The sequence below is a fragment of the Podarcis liolepis genome (assembly GCF_965112155.1).
Source record: "Podarcis liolepis genome assembly, chromosome: 5".
In the NCBI taxonomy this organism is placed as follows: Eukaryota; Metazoa; Chordata; class Lepidosauria; order Squamata; family Lacertidae; genus Podarcis; species Podarcis liolepis.
Genome location: NC_139556.1, coordinates 98,602,017 through 98,609,153, shown reverse-complemented (window position 1 = coordinate 98,609,153; position 7,137 = coordinate 98,602,017). Strand labels below are relative to the sequence as shown.

The 7,137-nt window shown below is 46.4% G+C and overlaps 1 long non-coding RNA gene across 1 annotated transcript; it reads left to right on the top strand.

Moving 5' to 3' along the window:
* The first annotated feature begins 15 nt into the window (after nucleotides 1-15).
* Nucleotides 16-4,781, top strand: LOC310707471. The gene is made up of 3 exons (XR_014526479.1): nucleotides 16-137; nucleotides 4,461-4,517; nucleotides 4,636-4,781. It is a non-coding gene; the product is annotated as an uncharacterized lncRNA (long non-coding RNA).
* Nucleotides 4,782-7,137: the final 2,356 nt, after the last annotated feature.

Here is a 7,137-nt window from a genome sequence, read left to right as displayed (position 1 = left end):
GGCTTCGCTGAGGCTGGTGTGCGCGGCATCCGGTCATGTGACCTTTGGGACTATGGTTTTCGACGAGCGTCTAGGGGTGGCGCTCTACATTTAGGCTTCTCTATGGTGGAAGCGCGGGCGCGGCTTTGAATCTAGATGTAGGAAAAGGAGAGAGGAGCGCCTTCGTTTTCCGGATGGGCATTTCCTGGTTCACATCGAAAAGCAGGTTTTTTTTAAACGTCCTCAGGGAGAGAGAGAGATGAGGAATCAGTGGGAAATCTGAGGTCTTGACGTGGTGTGAGGGGGCACCAGCATATGTCACCTGAGGGTCTTCTCCATGCACCCTCTCAGAGGGAGCTGGGGAGAGCGGGGCCTTCTCAGTGGTGGCTCCCCTTTATGGAATTCACCTGTGTGTTTGTGTGTAAAACCTGTGTATTTTAGGTTGTTTTATCCTAGTTTTCAGTGTTTGTTTTCCCCCCAGTGGCTTAGGGTTTCATTTTTTAAAAAGTGACCCAGAATGCAAATACAGTGGTACCTCAGGTTACGTACTTAATTCGTTCTGGAGGTCTGTTCTTAACCTGAAACTGTTCTTAACCTGAAGCACCACTTCAGCAAATGGGGCCTCCTGCTGCTGCTGCGCCGCCAGAGCCCGATTTCTGTTCTCATCCTGAAGCAAAGTTCTTAACCCGAGGTACTGTTTCTAGGTTAGCGGAGTCTGTAACCTGAAGCGTATGTAACCTGAAGCTTATGTAACCCGAGGTCCCACTGTATACAATAACAATTCTGTGACAATTCCAACACCACTTTCGGCTGGTTGATGGCACTCAATCGTCATAGACTATTTTCTGATGTTTGGATACCTGGCCAGTGTACACATTCATGGCAGGGGAGTGGCTAATCCATGTGCCGTCATGGCCCCTATGGCAGCAGGGCATTGCTGGTGGGCACGACCCCCTGTATTGCACAATGCAGTTTTCTGACCAAACAGGCGCATCATACAAAAAATGTTCAGTTTCTGTTAATTGATTCTCATGGGAACTTGCAGATTCTGGCTTCACACAATTAACTCAAGGCAGTGTCAATTTACTCTTGGCAGAAAGCCAAGGTCTGCTTGACCTAGAAACTACTTACTCTGATTGGTTAACGACCAGCACTCAACTCTGTTATCTAGAAATGCTAGCACAGTTTGCTGTTAGGTGTGTTAGGAGGAGAAGTGCTGTGTGTAGAGAGAGAGAGAGAAAGAAAGGATTTATTTTGCTTTGTTTTGTATGCAGAAATTCTGCTGGTTTTATTTTTCCTGTTAATAAATCCTGTAAATAGTTATTCTGAGTCTAGCTGACTAGTCATTTCCACCTCAACTAGCTTCTTCGCTGTGCAGGAAAACTCTGCTACGTTTGGGCTAAAGCCATTAGAGCTATGCCTGACACTTCAAAATTCCATGAAAAAATGTGTTCTGTCAAGGAAATGACTTCTTTACAGTGAAACATGAAATTAATATTCCCTATAAAGGGGTCGCAGCCTCGTAGGGAGGACCGAAACCCTCGGAAGAGCACCGTTGGTTAGGCTCCACTCCAGTCGGGAAATGACAAAGACCAACACCAGGATTCAGGAAAGCAAAGTCTGATCTTTATTGAAAGAACGGGGGGGGGGCTATTGCAACAGGGTTCCCCTGTCGCCTTATGAGGCTTTGCCCTTGGGTGGGAAAAATATTGCACTCGGGAAAGGGAAGTGGGAGTTGTTTTACTGCTTTTTCTCCATGACCCTGGAACACTTGGACACTGGGATACTGGGACAGTCCCTCCTCCTAACGTAATTTCTCACTCAGTCACCTCCTCACGTCTTATCAGTGGCCTGTACGGACTTGCCAAAGACTACACACCGCTCTGAGTCCCAACGTCTCATTCACTCAAAACATTCACTGGAGTGTCCCCACACGCACATTCAGAAAAACCCATGCACCTCCCCCAATCCTCTTTTTTACCAACACCAACAACCAACCACAACCGGCAGCGCTTAGACTTTGACCGGGGCCCAGCAGCACCTTTACTGCTTCCTTCTGGACGAAACCAAAACTAGTGGCACTTTTTCTGCCCTACTGGTGGAGCTGATCAAACTCTCTTTGCTCCCACCTATACCCTGTGGAGCCTACCTTTTTCCTCAAGGTACCTTCCTTCGGCCGTTGCTTTTTCTCCGGTCCTTGCAGTGTCTCCACTCAGGAACAGGTGGCAATTCCTCCCACGAACTTGGCAGGATGTGCACTGGAACCGCAGACACAGATCCGAGCTGTTCACCACAGGGACGCCTTGGACCCAACATCCCTTATCCTCGGGGAATGCTGTTTTTCCCGGCCAACGCACCAAGAAATGTAGCCTTATGAGGCTTTGCCCTTGGGTGGGAAAAATATTGCGCCCGGGAAAGGGAAGTGGGAGTCATAGAATCATAGAATCATATAGTTGGAAGAGACCACAAGGCCCATCGAGTCCAACCCCCTGCCAAGCAGGAAACACCATATGAGCACTCCTGACATATGGTTGTCAAGCCTCTGCTTAAAGACCTCCAAAGTAGGAGACTCCACCACACTCCTGGGCAGCAAATTCCACTGTCAAACAGCTCTTACTGTCAGGAAGCTCTTCCTAATGTTTAGGTGGAATCTTCTTTCTTGTAGTTTGGATCCATTGCTCCGTGTCCGCTTCTCTGGAGCAGCAGAAAACAACCTTTCTCCCTCCTCTATGTGACATCCTTTTATAGTCAACAGACACTCAAGGAATAGTTTCAGAGAAAAAGCTTTATTTCTACCATCCATGAACTGGTAGAAGGAGCAAGTGTGATAAGTCACAAAAAGCATGCACGGGTTCACAGTCATGTGCACAGAGTATATATTCCCCTTCCTGTTCCCTCCCCTTTCTCCTCCCTCAGGAGTCCTGCCCTGAGTTCCCCTGAGCATGAACAGAAAGCTGTCTTGGGACTATTGGACTCCCAGGAAAGGGGAGTGAGAGCCAAGGGGTCGAGGAACCCTGGTGGTTCAGCATGTCCAAGATGTTGTAACCGAACAAGATAAGATTCAGTTCTCAGGCCTGCTTTGAACAGAGCCTATTCATTTGCTTTTTGAAGCCTTCTTGTACTGATAAAAAGTAACGGTTTGCCTATGCACATCATCTTGTGAGAAAAAGCAGAGGAAAATTTTGCTGTGGATTTTTTGAAGACAAAAGGAATTTTGGAATTTATTGAGGGGGCGTGACTTCGGGCCTAGGTGGGGTCACCTGTCCTCACCTTCCTTCACCCCCTGACATAACAAGGACGGAGTGAGAACCTCGAACAAAAGAGCTGCCTTGGTTTTTACCGTAAATTTCGCTCTATAACACGCAGAATTTTTCTCCTAAAAAGTAAGGGGAAATGTCTGTGCGTGTTATTGAGCGAATGTGTGGTCCCTGGAGCTGACTCGCCAGAGCGCAGGGGCAAAAATAGGCAAAAATCAGGCAAAAATAAGATCGGGCGGGCGGGCGGAGGGAAGGCGGAAGCTGCTGCTTTCCTGCATTCTGCCTCAGGGTCTTACTGCCCACCCGCTTCTGTTGCTGCGTTTGCTCAAACTCAACAAAGAGCAGGGAATCCCCTGCCCTCCTGGCAAGCAGAGGGTTAAGGAAAGGATCGAGTCCTTCCTTCTAATTCTTTCCTAGTCACACTGTGTGCAGGCTCCAGCCCACCACCTCCTCCTCTCCGTGCTCTAGGGACTCGCAGGCAGCCGAAAAACATGCAGGTGGGAGAGAGAGAGAGAGAGAGAGGGCTAGCTTGGGTGGTGGTGGGGAACTTTTGCTTTCCTTTCCTCCCCCCCCCCCACCCCGTTAAACCCCTCTCCTGCATTCTTAGCCAGCTGCTTCTCCGCACACCCCTCTTGTGCTCCTTGTCCCTTCTGTGTTTTTCCTTCCCTCCCCATTTAAAACGTGGTGACAAAGCACGGATCCACGTGGATCCTCAGGATTTTTGCATTGGGTCACCCCAAATTCACCATCAGATAACATAGCATGTCCATGGCTACAGCCTGCACCAAAAAAATCACACACCCACTGTGGCCTGGGGCCACAATGGTGCAAAAACGTGGTTACAAAGCACGGATCCACATGGATCCTCAGGATTTTTGCATTGGGTCACCCCAAATTCACCATCAGATCATATAGTATGTCCATGGCTACATCTTGCACCAAAAAAATCACGCACCCACTGTTGCCTAGGGTCGCAGTGGTGCAAAAACGTGGTTACAAAGCATGGATCCACATGGATCCTCAGGATTTTTGCATTGGGCTACTCCAAACTCACTGTCAGATCACATGTCTGTGGCCACAGCATGAACCACAAAAATCATACATCCACTGTTTCATTTAGAATATTTTTTTTCTTGTTTTCCTCCTCTAAAAACTACGTGCGTGTTATGGTCTGGTGCGTGATATAGAGCGAAAAATACGGTATATCTTTTGGTTTCCATACAGATCTATGACAAAGAACAGCGGAGGTGGCAGAAAGCGTGAAGAGAGGATTAACATAAGGTAAGTAGGAGTTTGTAAGATCTTGGGAGGTGTCAATTTTGCTGGAGGGCTGAAATAATATGTGTTGAGCTTTTTATTTATCTTGGATCTGGTTAATGGCTTTTCCCTTTATCTACAGGAAAAACCAGTTATGCAGATCGTGAGGCTGGATGTTCGGGAAATAGTTTCAATGTTAGTGTGAAATCCTGTTCTGCATAGCTATCAATTCAGGTGTGATAATCTCATGTTTGCATACCTATTGGAAAATAAAACTAAGAGCTTGTATTTGTGTGTATTCATGGTATTGTTTGCAGACCCAGTAGATGGCAGTGTGGGTATAAATAAGTTGTTGTTGTTGTTACAGTGGTGCCCAGCAAGACGAATGCCTCGCAAGACGGAAAACCCGCTAGACGAAAGAGTTTTCCGTTTTGGAGGTGCTTCGCAAAACAAATTTCCTATGGGCTTGCTTCGCAAGATGAAAATGTCTTGCGAGTTCCTGCGGGTTTTTTCCCTCCCCCCCCCCTTTTCTAAGCCGCTAAGCCGCTTATCAGCTGATCCAATAAGCTAAAAGCCGCTAATAGCGCTAATCCGCTAATCTGTCAATGGGCTTGCTTTGCAAGACGAAAAAACCGCTAGACGAAGAGAATCACAGAACGGATTCTTTTCGTCTTGCGAGGCACCACTTTATTTTATTGATGACTCTCAGGGGTCCCTTCCAATTCTACAGTTCTATGATCCTATGATGCTGCATGGTCAACATTCCAGGGACAGGACCCATCTTGGACATAAGAACATAGGAAGAGCTTCCTGGATCAGGCCAATGGCCCATCTAGTCCAGCATCCTGTTCTCGCAGTCGCCAAGCAGATGCCTGTGGGAAGCCAGCGAGCAGAACATGAGCACAATACCCCTCTTCCCTCCTGCGGTTTCCATGAACTTGCATTCAGCAGCAAACTGTGGAGGCAGAGCAGAGCCAACATGGCTAGAGTGTCGACCGATAGCCCTCTCCTCCATGAATTTGTCCCATCCTCTTTATAAGCCGTTCAGGTCGGGGGCCATCACTGCCTCCTGTGGAAGCTCAAGTTCCACCGTTTCTCTACGTGCTGCGTGAAGAAGGACTGTCATTTATCTGTCCTAAATTATCCAACATTCAGCTTCATTGGAACGATACTCTAGTGTTATGAGACAGGGAGAAAATCTTCTTTCTTTCCGCTTTCTCTAGGCCAGGCACAATATATATATATATATATATTCATTTTTCTTTTTCATTCATTACATACATCTCAAATTCTTAACATTTACTATATGTTCCTCCCTCCCTCCCCTCCAAGGCTTCCCCCAACTTCCGCTTCTGGTTTGTTTCTATTTTCACCCACTTTACTATCTCATAACAGAAAAAGTTATTAATAACATAACTTCAAGCCTAAAGACATAAAAATAACAGTAAATACACCATCATATTTCACTATCTTCTAAACATTTTCTAATGCTAATAATGTGAATGTTTATTTAAATCCTGCCATCAAGTCTATTGACTTTCTTTGTTTCTGCAAATATAGTATGAATGGTTCCCAATCTTTTTCAAAGTCTCTCTTGTCTTTTTCTCTTAGTCTGTCTGTCGTTTTTGGTATTTTTCCAGTCTTCCAATTTTGTGCAATCAACATTCTTGCTGCAGTAGTGGCACACATAAATAAAGTCCTCATTTCCTTTGGTATGTCGTGATCTAAAATACCTAACAAAAAGGTTTCTGGGTTTTTTACATGTCAGGAACAATTTTATAAGGTTCTTTTGTGTCGCCACTTACTCACCTTTTATCTGAACCAGAGTTTTCCCACACTTGGGTCTCCAGCTCTTTCTGGACTACAATTCCCATCATCCCTGACCATTGTTCCTGCTAGTGAGGGGTGATGGGAGTTGTTTTCCAAAAACAGCTGGAGACCTAAGTTTGGGAAACCCTGATCTAAACCCGAAAGTCCCAAACGCTGCAACCTTTCTTCATAGGGGAGTCACTCCACCCCCTTGATGACCAACCAGAACCTTCCCCAGAATCTAACCCCGTCTCTTGATCATTGGCCCCACTCCTCCAGCTCAGCCATTCCTTAAGAATGTGTGTGTGTGTGTGTGTGTGTGAGAGAGAGAGAGAGAGAGAGAGAGAGAAGTGAGAGTGAATGTGTCACTTAAGCTGATAGTAGGAATGCTGTAGCTTCACACAATGTGTAATTAACTTGGGGAATTTTTTTACCGCAGGATGTGGCGAGCTCAGTACTTTAGATTTACAAGGGGATCTGAGAGATGAATGGGAGATACGGTTTGTCAGTATTAATGGACAGCTAAATAGAAACTTAACCTCAAAAGTTAGGACCAAGATTCAAATCCTGACTGGGTAACTTTGCTCACTAGTAACATGAGGACGAGATGGTTGGACAGTGTTCTCGAAGCTAGCAGCATGAGTTTGACCAAACTGTGGGAGGCAGTGGAAGACAGGAGTGCCTGGGACAGGTGAGGCTGCTGATCCCTTATTTTGGCTGCTGATCCTTTATTTTCAAATCTGAAAGTTGACAGCTATGGTGCTGGGGCACCTGCCTGTTTCCTCTTCTTCATCCTCCTCCTCCTCCAAGCTCCCAGCCTCCAGTACTTCCCAGC